The 14,836-nt window shown below is 46.0% G+C and overlaps 1 protein-coding gene and 1 long non-coding RNA gene across 7 annotated transcripts in view; both read right to left on the bottom strand.

Annotated features, from left to right (window-relative positions):
* The window catches only part of SHOC2 (SHOC2, leucine rich repeat scaffold protein), a 64,612-nt gene extending 61,720 nt beyond the window's left edge, over window positions 1-2,892 (bottom strand). Inside the window, exon 1 of one of the 4 annotated variants that reach the window (XM_027648036.1) lies at window positions 2,875-2,892. The gene's annotated coding sequence lies outside the window, so the exon portion shown is untranslated. Of the gene's footprint in view, window positions 1-2,109; window positions 2,129-2,210; window positions 2,329-2,790 lie in introns of those variants that run through there. The other 3 variants (XM_027648033.1, XM_027648034.1, XM_027648035.1) reach the window with 3 other exon arrangements.
* Window positions 2,893-4,551: 1,659 nt separating this feature from the next.
* On the bottom strand, window positions 4,552-14,571 carry LOC113949445. 3 transcript variants are annotated; one of them, XR_003528450.1, is made up of 5 exons: window positions 13,620-14,571; window positions 11,794-11,948; window positions 11,306-11,408; window positions 10,822-11,004; window positions 4,552-9,481 (listed from the first exon to the last, which is right to left on the bottom strand). It is a non-coding gene; the product is annotated as an uncharacterized LOC113949445 (long non-coding RNA). The 3 variants fall into 3 exon arrangements; XR_003528451.1 differs by having other exon boundaries at window positions 10,846-11,004; window positions 13,620-14,570; XR_003528452.1 differs by lacking the exon at window positions 10,822-11,004 and having other exon boundaries at window positions 13,620-14,566.
* Window positions 14,572-14,836: the final 265 nt, after the last annotated feature.

The raw sequence follows: 14,836 nt of genomic DNA, 5'->3' as shown, positions 1-14,836 counted from the left end.
CTGTCACACAGAAAGATGAAATCAAAAGCAATGAGCCTCGAAGCATTTTGGGTGGGAAATGCCACCAGCCAAGCTGAGCAGGAGGGTACAGCGGGCTGGATGTGGGTACAGTTCCTGACTGGGGGCTGGGAGCTACCCTGCACCCAGAAAAGCACAGAGACACTCAAAATTCAGTGCTGAGGAGAGCAGGGGCGAGGGGGGTATCGTGGTGCAGGGGCTGCAGCAGGCCATGGAAAGGGGCAAGTGCTGCCTTCCCCTCCTGCACACAAAAGTTTTCATCTTTCTTCAGACAAGAAGGAGAACCTGCTGCTAAAGAGACACGTCTCCTTCTTATCACCCACCCAAATTCTCCACGATTGTATTTTGGAACCACTGAGATCTCTTAATGTAGTTTTATTTCCTTATTTATTTCCTTATTATCACAGTAAACCTTCCCAAAAGAGAGCTTTGTTATTTACTGGGCCTCCTCAGGCTTGTCAAGAAGGGATCACAAAAGGTGCCACTTCTCATTCCAAATACGCAGAAGACACTTTGACAGCCCTAACTCAATTAGCACCCACGGGCACATACAAACACCTATTCCACGGGTGCCATACGCAGGCCAGCAGCCGCCGACTCGCGCGGTGACAAGACCGGACCGCCACGCACACCCTGCTCCAGCAGAAATATTCTTTTCTAGAAAGCCACAGCCAAGTAACAATCAATCCAAGGGTTTCCTAAAAGGCACGCGCACAGCACTGATCTTCCGAGCAATTAATTTCTGTACATAGGCTAACAGTGCGGGAAGACAGCTGGAGAAAATATTCCCCGTCTGAAGGAATTCCTTCAATCACACAGAATTCCTGGAGGAGAATACACCCGTCAGTGCGATTAAAGTGTCAACATAACAAAGGAACGCCCCTCCCAGCACCTCCTGCCTTACGGATCTGTTACGCTGGAAAGGAAAAACTAGACCGGGAAGAGCAGCTATTCGCAATCAGCGCTGCTCATCGACCCTACCCTCGCCATCACCCCTAAGAAAAAATGCTAGGGGTTGTTTAACATTTCTAGAAAGAGTAGAGAGAGGGACGTGGAAGAAGACAGCATCCTCTTTGAGGATCTCTCGCTATTCCTCAAAGGAAGGCGGTGGACACAAAGGAGAGCTTTGTCTGGAATCATGTTTCTGTATTACAAGATTACATATAAAATTAGTTTTGCCTGATGTACATGTTTTGCCTTGCCACACGTACGGAAATGCTGACAGCTGACAAACAGCCTAAAATTAAAGGAATCTGGCTTCAAATTAGTACAATAATCTCCTGTTTTACTCATCCAGAGCAAAGAATTATTACACAGAAAAGCAAAACAGTCAATCCAAATCATTCGGTGGGAATTAAGAGGATAAGGGTGTTACTAAAATTAAAATGTATGCACAGCAGTGTAATAACAAATTCATAAGATACAGTAAATCTTTCCCAAAACCAGGCTAGGATTATATCAAGATCACTATACAACATATGCCTGAAATATGGCTGTAAATAAGTGTGACTTAATTTGACCACCACCTACTTCAAGCCCTTGATTTTATAAATAGAAGTATACCATAATGACTAGCGATTAAAAAGAAAAATAAAAACACACAGTTTAGAAGGTAAAAGAAATACATAAGGTCAAATGTGCAAACAAGAAACAGTAGAAAATTAAGACCCTGAAGGTAATTACTAAAACCATCTTAATTTCTATTTTGATAGTCCAAAAAATCCCGATCAAGTACTGCAGCAGCGACAATACACACGATTACAACTTCTTGATCATGCATATTCTGCCTCAAAAGTGTCTGCACATGTGCAGAACTGAATGCTTCCACAGTCCCATCTCAAATACACAACTTAAAAATTACCAGCACTATTTCAGTACTTTGTAATTGTTTTCTCACACATTGTGACTTTTTATTCCACATGCATAAATAAGATGGACACGTCAAGCAGCAACCCAGTTTCACCACAACTTCAGTTCTGCTGAATTTTCATACAGCTCACACCCAGTCGCAATTTTAGTCAACACACAGAGCCGTTCCCCTTACTAAGGTTACTACAGCTTTTGAGGCATTCCCCAGAGAAAGATACGTACAACTCGGTGAAAACGCCTTCTCCAGCCACAAATACACGCGGGAAGCTGTCACACCGCTTTTCTCTGTCACACCTCTCTGTTTTAAATACCGGGAAAATCACCTGGCTAGACAGGAAGGCGACGACTTTTGAAACGAGATTCTGTCTCTCTGGCTCCATCAGAATTGCCACAATAAATACATCGGCTGAAACAGGAAAAGAGTCTCACGCCTATGCGAGGGTGGGGGACCGCACTGACCCGGGCAGAGGCAGCTGTAATCATTACCCGAACGCCGGTAATCATTACCCTGAGCGCCACTGCCACTACACACACGACAAGTCCCTTAAATGTCTCTTTGCCAGCTCCCGGTACCGGGACCCGGAGGGGAGGAGGAGAGGTGAGGCTGTGAGACGGAGCTTCCTCCTTTCTTTTTTCTGTTGTTGTTGTTGTGGTGGTGGCGGTCGATGCCATCGCCCGGCAGCGCGGGGGAGCGGGGCAGCCCCTCCGCCGGGGCCAGCGGGGCCATCAGCCGCCCCCCCTGCCCCGGCCTCGCCGTGCCGGGGTGGCGGCGAGCACAGACACCCCGCCGGTGCCCCGCCACCCCCACCTGCGCCCCGGCCCTCCCCGCCTTTGTGCCCGCGGCCTCCCGCCGCCCCCGCCCGCTGCCCGCCGAGCCCCCCGCCCGCCGCCCCCGCCCCGCACCGTGCGGCTCCGCCATCCTCCCGCGGCGCGCTCGGCACCCGCTGCCCGCCCGGCCCTGCCCTGCCGGCCACCGTCTGTGCGCACCGAGCCGTCACGGGACCGCCCGCCCACGGCCCTCCCGCGGCACTCGGGGCGGGACCGCGGACACCGAGTGCTTCCAGGTTACGGCGGAAGCGCCGCGTTGCCCCTGGCGACGGCGGGAGCGGGGCGGGAGCGGGGCGGGAGCGGGGCCGTGCAGGACCGGGGCCGTGCGGGCTGCACCGCCGCGCTCCCGGGGCCCGCTCCAGCGTCCCCCCGGCTCCCCGGGCAGGGCTTCCCGCTGTCTCTGCGCTGATCCCGTGTCCCGCAAGCCTCGCACCCGCCGGGCAGACTGGACGGGGACCCTGCGCTCCGCACATCCCGGTGGAACCTACCGTGGTGCCACCGCTGTCGAGATCCCCCCGGGTGAGGAGGTCAGCCCCACAGCTCCGCCGGTGACTGACTGCAACTCGAATTAAAGTAGTATTACAACAAACAGGAAGTGTTTTCCTGCCATTCCAACAGTTTAACTGGAGAATTTGCCCCCAGCACAGGCAGGATCAGAAATTCTGATCCAATGACCTGGTATGAAGTCACTCTCCTCAGTGCTGTGTTCATGGCATAGCCACCTCGCTCTTGCTGCAAGTCACCTTTTAGGTACTGAGACATTGCCAAAGAGATGGGCCAGGGGACTGTGACATTTCCACATTTCCTTTTTTGACAAAATCAGGACTATCCCCAGTTGGCAAATACTATGATCTCCGAGCAATGTGCTGACTGTTTGGTCTGTAGGAGATATCACAACCAAACTGCCCTTGCAAGGGATATGTGGGAGCTGCAAGAAATGGCAGCAGCCACTCAGAAGGTAACAGCCATACCTCTGTGTAGACAAGTACACTCAAGTGTGGCAGAGCATCTGTGATCACTTGTCCTTTGATTTTGGATGGATTTAAAAGCAAGTTCTTTGACGACTTGTTATAACAGATCTTTTGGTATTTTGCTGAGAAAGGTTTAGCTTTTTAATGCTAAATTCTCAGGTGGCTGCAATCAGTTCCCCTTTCAAACCTAGACAGATTCTGCACCGCAGTAGTATCTTAACTTTCTAATTTCTAAAACACATTCAAGCTAGTGGGAGTCTACTAACTGATCTCAGTACTTGCTGGTCTGGACTGGTCCCACTGGCTCACATTTGAAACAAACAGCAGCCACTTCGGCTGAATCAAAACCATTTGGTAGCTATTTCCTACATCAGATAGTCAAATCTGAGATTTTGCTATTTCCATCAGGTTTTTTACAATTGTTGGCAACCATCTAGGGCGGTTTCAGTGAAACAAGGCTACCCACATTCAATTTTTTGGGTTCTGCCAATTTCCTTTGTGTGAGTCTTCGGCAAACCAGGCAGTTCAATGTGGTTACATGGGGTTTTACTAACAAATGCTGGACAGCATTAAAAGCAGAATTGACTTTTTGGCATAGTGGGTCACAGGCCAGAAACCAAGTGTAATTTCCTAGTGATGATATTTATTACAATGACTGGATATTTATTTGTTGTTATTACTCAGTAAAACTTGTGTCAACAGCGCAAAATCCTCTACAAGACATGGAAATACACACTTTGCCCTGAAAGCTTGGAATCTGAAATAAGTGTTTCTTGTGTGACTTATTTGAACACAGTCTTCTGTAATAAAAGACTGTGGTGTGTATTCACCAGACGTAGGGAGGATCTGAATGTTTTGTTGACCATGTACCTTTACATTTCTCAGGCTCTTTGTGTGCAAAGTGCCACTGCCCAGTTGCCTTAGCACTGAAGTATTTACAAAGGATACATGTTACTCTGGTTCTTTCAGAGATTCTGTTTCTGTTTCTACTATCGTTGCTTTCAAAATTATGATTTGAAATCTAAAAAAAAAATTGCTTTATACTCAAAAACCCTGATTTGCTCTTTTCATGACAAAACTTAAAACTGAAAAGCTGATATAAAGCAGAGCAGGACAATTGTCACTATATGAGGAATCAGCCAAGAAATTTACAGTGGTAACTCCACCCTTCTGCTGCAATCCCTTAAATATGTCAAATGAGATTAGACCAATACTGTGGTAATACTCGTGCCAACAATCAGAACTAACAGACATTTTTGCAAAGGCAGAATTCATACGCACAAGATTTGTTTTTAATCTGCACAAATGGAGTAGTTAATTTTATACCCTCCTACTGGATGCTGGAAAGCTTGGCTCTCAGACTCCTGGTTTCCATCAGTACTGTTTGTCCCCAGATCTCATTGGTGCAGACTGGTCCCGGTGCAGAAGGCAAGTATAAGAGTCACAACCCTTACAATTATTAGTTAGGGGTCTCTTAGGGCCAGGAGACTGTGCTGACATGTCCCTATTTTGAACCATGTGGTACTGTGACTGAGTACCTCTCCTTAACTCCACAGATAGCAAGTCAGAGGTTCCTCAGTCTTCATTGCCCCAGAAAACCCACAGGACTGTGCAAGGACCTTGAATTACTGCCATCTACATTGAAATAAATTAAGGTTCTGAATTAAGGTTTCACTGTCAATTGCATTTGAACATTGCCTAACTTTTAAAGGCTTGGCTTTGCAAGCTTCCTAATGCTGCTGTAATACCGGTAGCATTTCCTGTGTTCCTGAAAAGGACAACTGTCAGTGCAAGATCATGCAGCATCACAGCACCTCTGTGGGTCATCAGCCGTGCTGACACCTTTGTGTGCCCAACACAGACTTCTGTCCCTTTTACTCAAAGAGAAGCAGCAGCACAGGACTGCTATCCTCCATCTAAATCAGCAGTGGAGGGGGATGACTGTTGGAATTTGGATTATTCAGTGGATTCATAAGACCACTCCTAAGGCTATTCAGTATTTACACAGTTGTTTCAAGCATATTTCTACAAAGCAGTGTGATTTATTAAGAGCTAGCTCTTACACAATGAGCTAAAATTATGCAATTAATTAGTTAAACTTGCTTAAGCTGACCACAAGATCAATCTAGCAACTTCAGAACCATCTTTGACTGAATTCAGATACCTCTGATATAATGGTCCCACTTGCCTTTTCTTAATTTAGTGGCTGCCAGACTAATGAATTGACCCTTTCTCTCTTGGTCATGTGGCCTTTTCACTACCTCCTCCCAACTGTAAAATTTTTGTCATGTAACTACAAGAAAGCCTGCTCTCCTCCCCCAGGCAGGCAGCTGCCGCTGCCTCATCCAAGGACACTCGGCTCCAGTCGTTTCTGTACCACAGGCTGGGGCAGACAGCACAAGAAGCAAATTCTTTGCTGGCTGAGGCAATATGAAGGCCAGCCTCAGGGAAGCTCTGTTCCACTTCCAGCTCTGCAAGTCAGGATGTCCCAGCGAGCACAGCCCGTTGGGCCCCTTTCCACCCACATACCCCTCTGCTCTGCCCTGTGCGGGGCTGCTTCCCACAGCTCTTCCCTGCTACTCCATTCCCTTCCCTTTTGCCTGTGCCTGGCCTCCACTTTCAGAGTTGGATCGCTTGTTCCTTCCCCAGGCTGCCTCTCCTTTCTTAACTTCCAATAGGGTCTCCAACTTTGGTTCCCTATGCCAGGTCCTAGTTCAGTCTCTTACCTGGTTCTTCATGTCACTGCCTATCCCCCTGACTTCCTTCACTTTTCCTTCTTGTTTCTTGTACTGGCAAACTGAATTCTGCCAGTTCCTTACCAGCCAGTCTCAGCATAAAACTCCTCTAATTCCCTGTTTCTCTTTCTTTGTGTATCTCAATTTCCCTCTATCCCTCTCAAATCTCCAAGTTCCCTGTCCTAGGTTTTTATCTTCTCATCCACACCTCAGTCTATCAGATCTTCCTGCCCTATCCTATCCCTTTTCCTTTTGAATAATTGCTTTATCAGAAGTTTGGCTTCAGTCTCTTAGCCAAAGTTTGTAATGGGTCTCTATTCTGGGAGTGAGAAGCATGTTTTGAAGGCTGATGGCACAACAAAGCCCACTTCATTTTGTGACCATCATACCCATCACAAAAATAGTGTATGCCTTTGTCATTCTTTCATATCTTCCCTGATTGTCACTTTGGCTCCACTGCCTTTATTATGAGTATACAAAGACAGGGAAGGCTGGACCAGTTGGCACAACTCAGAAGCTGAAGAGTAGAGAGGAAGGCACAGAAACCATGTCTGGAGGATGCACGTGGACAGTCAGAGCCCTTGTCAATGTCTAGAAGCTGATAGTGCAATCGAATGGCTGACACCAAGCTCTGTCCCATTGAAAACAGAGACTGCCTTCCCAGAGCAAAAGCTTCTGCTTGGGGCAAGGTGCCTTTGCAATACAAAGGAGGATGCAAAGAAGGGGAACCTCAAAATGTGGTTCTCTGTTGAAGGACTCAGCACAGTAAGATGTTGCTATTTTTACTCTCTGTTCCTTTTATATGTTCAGAGCCAGGTCTGCTTACTTGAAGTTATTTTTGCTTTTTTCTCCATTTTTTTTCTACAAAGCAAATGTATGATAAAAGGACCAAGTACCTATGTTCTCAAAAACAAGCAGCATGATTTAGGGTTGTAGAACTTTGTGTAAAAACCAATTTTTGTCCTGCCAGCTTCAACTTTTAACTCATTAGCCACCTATCTCTGTCTGTTAGCAATTTTTTAAGCGGGCTTCCTAGGTCTTATAGGAGCTCTTCCAGATGGAACGACAGGACATATCAACACTAAAACAGCACATAACACATGTCATGCATGAAGTTATTTTCTCTTACTTCTATGCACACAAACTTTTTCCAGTATGCACTGTGTCCTAACTGCCCCTGGGCCAGCAGTTCTTCAGTTTATTTAGTTCAAGAGAAAACTGCAAATCCAGCAGGCTATCAAGAAGCTAATCTTCAGTTATACAAATAGAGAGTCAACCAGTTCAAACAATTTATCTTTCAAAGTCAACACAACAAACAAAAAAGCAAGAGCTTTTTCATTCACAACAGACAATAAACTGTATTTTTTTAGTGTAGCTATTCTACGCAGGATAGTATCAGCTCTTAGAAACTCCTACTTTTCTCTGCAGTGAAAAGACAGAGCAAATTAAAGGCTTCAGTTGCCTGTACTTTGAAAGGGGAGAAAGGCCAGAATGAAAAACTCAGTTAAACTGAAATAGATGCTGATTATTCTAGCTCCAATCAGGGCATCCCTAAAGAAATCAACCTTTCTTGACTTCATTCTTCTGGTACTTGCAAATCCATTTCTGACATCGCAGGGTAACTCAAAAGGACAAAGCAGGATCCAACAGGAAATTCTGTGCTTCTCCGAGCTGATGTTTGCAGCACCTGAATTTCAGTAGGCAGTGGGCCTACCAAGGACTAACCATGTCCAGGACTAGTGTAACTCCCACAATTAAGGGGCAAGAGGGGATGGGTATTCACAAAAGCTAGTTTAAATCTACAGAGGTTGAGCTTTGTCTGTAGTCAATAAGATAAGACTATGCTTAGGCACTCTGAATCATATTCTGAAAAAATCACTTTTTCCATTGACCTCATTCAGACCCTGGGGAGTTGAGCTTTCCAAGGGAAAAGCCACTTCCTCCCCAGGAAAGTGCATTCAAGTCTAAGTGGCCCTGGGTTCACCAGCTCTTTACATGCCGCACACTGCTTTTGGACTCGGATGCTGCACAAGTGCTGTGGGTCTGTGTGCCTGCAGGTGGTACAAGGCATCTCCTGTACCTGTTTCACTTGGCTCTTGTGTCAGTCTTCTAAAACTGGCTGGCACCAATAATCTGGTATGGTGTGGCTTAGATTTCATTTACACTGCATGTTGTTTCATGCCTTCAAAGGTCCGTGAAGATTAGTACCAGGCTGACTGGTATGGCATGGTATGTAGGAATGCAAGTGCAGCCCAAGTTTTCCTATGCTGAACTTTATACAAGGGCATATACTGACTGTTCCACACAAAAGAGGGTGCAGGCTTCCACTTCCCTGCGTTCCTCTCTGATCTTCCCGTTCTCAACAGTCACAACAGAGTGGCAGCGTAGCCCATCTTTCTAAGGGAGAGCCTGACAACAACCAGTTCTGTACTGGATCATTTTCAGCTGATAAAGGTGTGAAGCTGAAGGAAGGAGGCTCCCACAATATACAAGAAAGGGGAAAGGTCTCTGGGAGTGGTGGCTTCAGGAAGGCACAACAATTTTTATTACAAGTTTTTTTTGAGATTGCTGTAAACAACTCAATTGGGTCCTAAAAGTGACTGGGAGTGGCAGCACGTCCATGCTGAGCTGTGTAAAACAGTTGCTCTGTGCCCAGGCACGTATCATTGCCAGCAGGTTAACCAAGGCCACAGGCAGAGGCAGTTTTACTTGGGATTACATCTTGTCACTGCTGCAAGCTCTGCTGTCTGAAAGGTGGGAGAAGATGAAGATCAGCTGAATAGGAGAGTCCCCAGGAAAACAAACAAACAAACAACCCACATTCACATTCCCACAAACAGAAAAATATTCTTTAAAAGTAACCTGGGAAGAAAAAGTTGAGTTTGAATAAAATATTTGCCTGTTGGTCTTAATAGCTGCAGCTCTGCTATTTTCTCTTCCTCTTCCAGGCTGTCAGCAGGGATTGAGTGTTCTCCTAGAGCTAGGGATGGGTTTCCTGAGTGCTGACAAATAGCAGTAAAGCCTGAAGTGAATTCCAATCCTAATATAAATTGCTCTTTCCTGCAGAAAAGAGAGGGATGAAAAATAAAACAAAACAGAAAATAGTATGTAATGAGTAATCTTACAGTTCAGCTAGAGGAAGTGAAAAGAACCACCCCAATAATGATGCTGGCTCAGTTAGGGAGCCAGGCATTATAGGGAGTACACCTGTAGAGGACAGTTTCAGCTGAGGATTTCTAAAAAAAAAACAAAAAACAATCTGAAAACCAGATCATTCAGGTGCAAATAGATCTTCCAAAAGGACATCATGAAACTCTTTCTTCCCAGAGCCATGAAAAGTAGAGCAGCGTGAGTGTCAGCAACCCTAATACTTATTATTGTTGTTGTATTGCAGAAGGGCCTTGATCTGTGTGCAGGGGGCTGTGCAAGAAGTGTTTCGATTCAGAGGCAGAAGACTAGAAAAATGACATACATTTGTCACAGACACAGGGAGCATGAGGAAAGAAAAGCAGTCAGTGTGCTGCCAAGTTTTTTTATAGGCCATACGGACATGGAGAGTGTTGGAGAGAGCTCTGAAAGATTATTTTTTCAACACACATTAATAAGGGGCTGGTTGCAAGGCTGTGAGGAAGCACAGACATATTTGAAATGGTAGCAAGTTGGCAGTGGAACTGGTCATCACAGGCTGATCTCAGGAAAGAGCTGACATCCTGGTAATAGTCTGGAACAGATGAACAGGGATGGGGTAGGGAAAGACAGGTCTTGAAAAGGAAGGCATTTGACACACACAAAAAAGAGACAGTTAGTAGACAGAAAAGAAAGAAGCAACACAGAGCAACAGCCTAAGAACAGTCCTGCATTGTGAGGACAAGGGCTTAGTTATTCAAGAGTTTTCTTTCCCTCTCTTGTTTCTCAGGGGGAGGAGTAGTGTTTCAAGGCAGAATAATACAATCATTTGTCTGTGTCAGGAAATTTATGGTTTGACTTTACCATGTGTTAAAATATTGATTCTCTTTCTAACATATGCTTTAGATATTGACAATAGTTTTTCTATACAGAAGACTGACTTCTGCATACAAAAGGTAAGACTTCATCATAGGATCCAGCGAAGCTGAGTAAAAACAAAGTGATGTAACTGAAGCACAAGTCTCGAATTTTTTCCACTCAATTAAATAAAGATAGCAAGAGAGACACTGAGCAGTGTGTGGCGGTAAGAAGCTGGAATAATTAAACAATAATATGACAGACGGTGCATTTACGGGCAATTACAGCATGCCTCTGCTGGCACTCCAAGGCACAGGGCCAAAGACTTAAGCGATTCAAACCACACAAGTAGAGCAGTAACCTCCTAGAAATGCCATGATAGAGCATTTGGCCTGGGAGCCCAGGATGGGGCTTACACACAGTCAGGTCTCTGCATTTACCAGGTTTTAGCAGGAAGAGCAGCCTGTCAAAAAGCTGGTTTTGTGTCCATTGGATAATAGATTTCCAGACACTTTTACGTACGTAGCAGCGAAAGAAAAATCATCACACTGAATAGGGTCATCTCCTTCTTGTCTTTTGTATACAGCTTGAGGATCCCACTGCACCAAACAACAAATTTAAAATAAGTATATTCTGAAAGCTCAACTAAAAGAAATCACTTGTCTGTCAACTCCCTTTCAAAAACAAGGACTGGGTTAAACACAATCTATCAAGCTTCAGGCTCTGAAGGCATTTGGAATTCTTTGGGATTCCCTCAGGGAGTCACACCAGGCTTTCTGCTCCCCGCCTTACCCCACCCAGTAAACCCAAACCACCTTCCTCCTCCTGTCTCTGAAGTTGGGCTCTGTGTCCCATGGTACCACTCAGCAGCTTAAGGAGACGATTGCATGAAATCTGCACCTGTATTTCTGAAAGCATTGGTGTGCATTGTTCAACACGGTCAGAGTCACGCTGGCACCCTGCACTTCTGATCTTGTCAGCACATATAGACGTGAAACACGCTCTAGATTTTTAGAAAAGAAGAAAAGAGAGAGAGATCTGAGTGGAAAGCAAACACAGATCAGGTGCTGTTAAAAGCTTCTTAAACTGTCAACAAAGTATGTACTTAAACTCAGGAGAGAAAGTCACCTTCAAGATGGGTAGTTCTCATCAAAGCGGCTTTATTTTTAAACACCCTTTGTCTGGAGCTACATGATTATACAGGACTCTGAACCAAATTTTTGTTTTTTAAAGTAAGGACTTGATTCCAGACTTTCTTGTTATATGGAAAACATGGAAAATGGGAACTTGAAAGGCTCAAAAAGCAGAAGGAAAATAAAAAGCATTTAAAATGTACAGAGACAAAAAACAAGCCTCATAAACAAATGGGACTGGCAACATTGCTTCACCTAAATGCTTTTTTCTTCTACTTAGTAGATGTTTCTCAAGACTTGAAATAAGTGTTGTTTTGTATCTGCAGGGCTTTCAGCAAGTGGCTGCCAAATTACGAAACACTCTGGATTCCAGCAATGCACATCTCTGCTGTCTGCTGCACTCGGAGTATCTGGGAAGAGGAGGAGGAAAACAAGCTTATCATTTATAAAATTATTGCTGGTTTTGTGGTTGTGAGGCTCTCTGCAGTGTACAAGAATAACTTGTTTGTGACATCAGTAAAATAAGGATGTGCAACCGAGAGCTTGTTGTCCTCTCCATGGATACCACACTCACGTTTTCTCTAACACTGGGTTTTATCTGAAGATCAAGTCTCAGGACTTGGGAAGCTGCATGCCACGGGGACACAACTTGAGACCTGGGCATCATGATGGCTATAGTCTAGTTCTGATTTCTCCAGCCTGGTGCTTTTTCCCAGATTGAAAGGTTTCGGCAAATAACTTTCTAGCTATTTCTGGAAACTGGAAAGGTCCATGAGAGAAATGAGTGTATGTTCAAGCACATGTTGATCCTAGAGACCAAAAATGGCAAAAAAATGGGGTATAACTACGCTTTCTTCAGCAGAGGGAAAGATTTGATCCCTCATCTGTAATTAGAAAAGTCACAACTTCTCTTCTTGCTTCTTTTCCAAAAAAACAAGGGGAATTATGTCCTCCATGACATGCTTTTCCCTCTTAAGTATAGCTAATACCACTCTAGTGAATAAATCAGCCTTACTCAAAACTAAACTCAGTACTGTTTTTAAGGCACTTTGAAAACTAGGATATTAAGCTGCAGACAATGCCTATGCCTCTCTCCTTTCTCTCATCCAGATCTCCCAGTCCTGAAGGTGGTAACTGTGGGTTTTTTTCCCAACTGAGAGAGGTGTCTTAAAAGTAGACTTACAAGAGACTGCTGAAAACAACCTCCACAGTCACGTCTGTCCCGGTGCTATCAGCTTTCTAAATAAGCTGCCAAGCTGGCATTTGAGTAACTAAGAAAATGGATTTAGTATAGGATGCCAGACTCCACTTCTCAGTCACTAAATTGCTCATGTAACAAATTGAGCTGACCATTGTTTCTTATCACCAAGCAAACAAACCCCGTTGGCAGGAAAACTGCATTTGGAAAGTGATTCCCTGCATGACTGAGACAGGCTCCAAACGCCCATCCTCACATAATGCTGGACTCCAGGCGGTCATTGGCACTGTGAAGAAGGACACTGGCAAAAAACCTGGCCTCCAATTTGATTTACAACACCTTGCTTTCAGTTCATTTCTGTTGCTCCACAGGCCGTATTTTTTACCACAGGAATAACTCTTGGTTTCACAGTGTGGAATTTTCAGTCATAACTCGCTGTCTTTTATGTTCACTTTCAGCCATAGCCATATCTAAGATGCTGAATTGTTTTTTAAAAACAAACAACTACCAAATTACTGATCTGCAAATTGCACTTACTGTTTAAAATGCCCTGCTCTACAAACATCCATCATAAATCCACCCCTGGTCCTTTCCCTTCCAGTCAGTACGAAATACTAATTGGCACATGGACTAACACATCAGACAAAGAATCTTTTCCCACTGAAATCAGTCGGAATGCTTCTGAGCACTTCAAAGAGTAGAGAAGGATGTCCCAAGCAAGCACATCCATTTTACAGCGTCATGCATGCCAGTTTTCTGACCTGAGAGTGGAATATGTGAGTAACAACAAAAAGGGCCCATTTCTGCACTACCCAGGACCAACCCAGAAGTGTTATCTTTGGCCAGCTCCACAAAAGGCAGGAAGGAGGAGACCCACTCTCACCCTCTGTGGGTTCTGCTGGCCTCCAATCCAACATCAGGCGAGGCTTCCAGCGAGGTGAAAGCGGGTTACCTGAGGGACCGTCAGCTTCCTACTCTAGGTTGCTTAGAGGAAAAAGGAAATAGTTCTGGAACAATGCAGACAGAGACTTTAAATAACTATCAGAGAAGTGTCGCTTACTGGAACATAAATGTTTTATCACAGTTTTATGTCCCAGCAAACCTAAGCCTTGGATCCCACAGCTGAAAGGTCCCGCACGGTGCCTGAGCTTGCAGAGGGGAGCATGCCAACAGCCACCATCAAGGCAGAATGGTAAAGAATTATTAGCAAAAATAATTTTCTCCCTCATTTTACTCGTCCACGCCAGGCTCTGTGCATAGCAAGAAGCCAGCTCTCAATCCTAGAACAATTAAAGGAGTTGTCACCACCTGCCAGGGCCAGGTGAGCAGGATTACCAGCCTGCACTGCCAATCCTCAAGGCACACACTGTGTACAGGGCACACAGGCAAGCTCATTAGCAAACTCTAAAATTACAACACGTCCCGGAATCGGGGCTTGCTGGGACATCGCAGAGTTCCAGGATAGGCAAATCCCTGTCCGCCGACACCGGGTCACACCGCGGCTCCCCAGGGGGGTTTCCCAGGGAAGCTGCTCCCAGCGGCAAGGATCTTCCAAAAGGCGAACCTATCCTCTTGGGGGGCGGGGGGGATCCCGGTACGCTGGCCCATCAGGTTCGGCGACATTTAATCTCTCGGTGTTTAGAAAGACACTGGCTTTTGCTGCTGTTTACATGTCAAACAGGACCTTGATTCACGTCGCGAATCCCGAGGCGCTGCCTGGAAATGAACACCGGGACGCGTACGCCCTGGCCACGCCTGTCTGCTGGACGGTGTCTGCTGGGGATTTTCTTTAAAAAAGCAAACAAAACAAAAAAAAAAAACCCATAAAATAAACCATAAAAGCGCCCCAAAGCCCAGGTTTGAGGCGAGCGGGGGGAGGCGCGGCGGCCCCGGCGGGCGGGCAGGCAGCGGCTCGCCGGGGCCGGGCAGGCCCGCGCAGGTGGGACGGCGCCGCCCCAGCGCAGAGCCCGGCGCAGCTGAGGCAGGGAGCGGCATCCCGGCCCCGGGACAGCCCCGGCGGGGCCACTCCCGTCCCGCCCGGCGCTGCCCCGGAGCAGTGCCACGCCAGGAACTACAATTCCCAGCGCGCACGTCGGCAGC

This window comes from Corapipo altera, unplaced genomic scaffold (genome assembly GCF_003945725.1).
Source record: "Corapipo altera isolate COAL_440 unplaced genomic scaffold, ASM394572v1 56, whole genome shotgun sequence".
Lineage (NCBI taxonomy): Eukaryota > Metazoa > Chordata > Aves > Passeriformes > Pipridae > Corapipo > Corapipo altera.
Note: the sequence above shows the minus strand (reverse complement) of the source record. Positions and strands in the feature narration are given on the sequence as shown.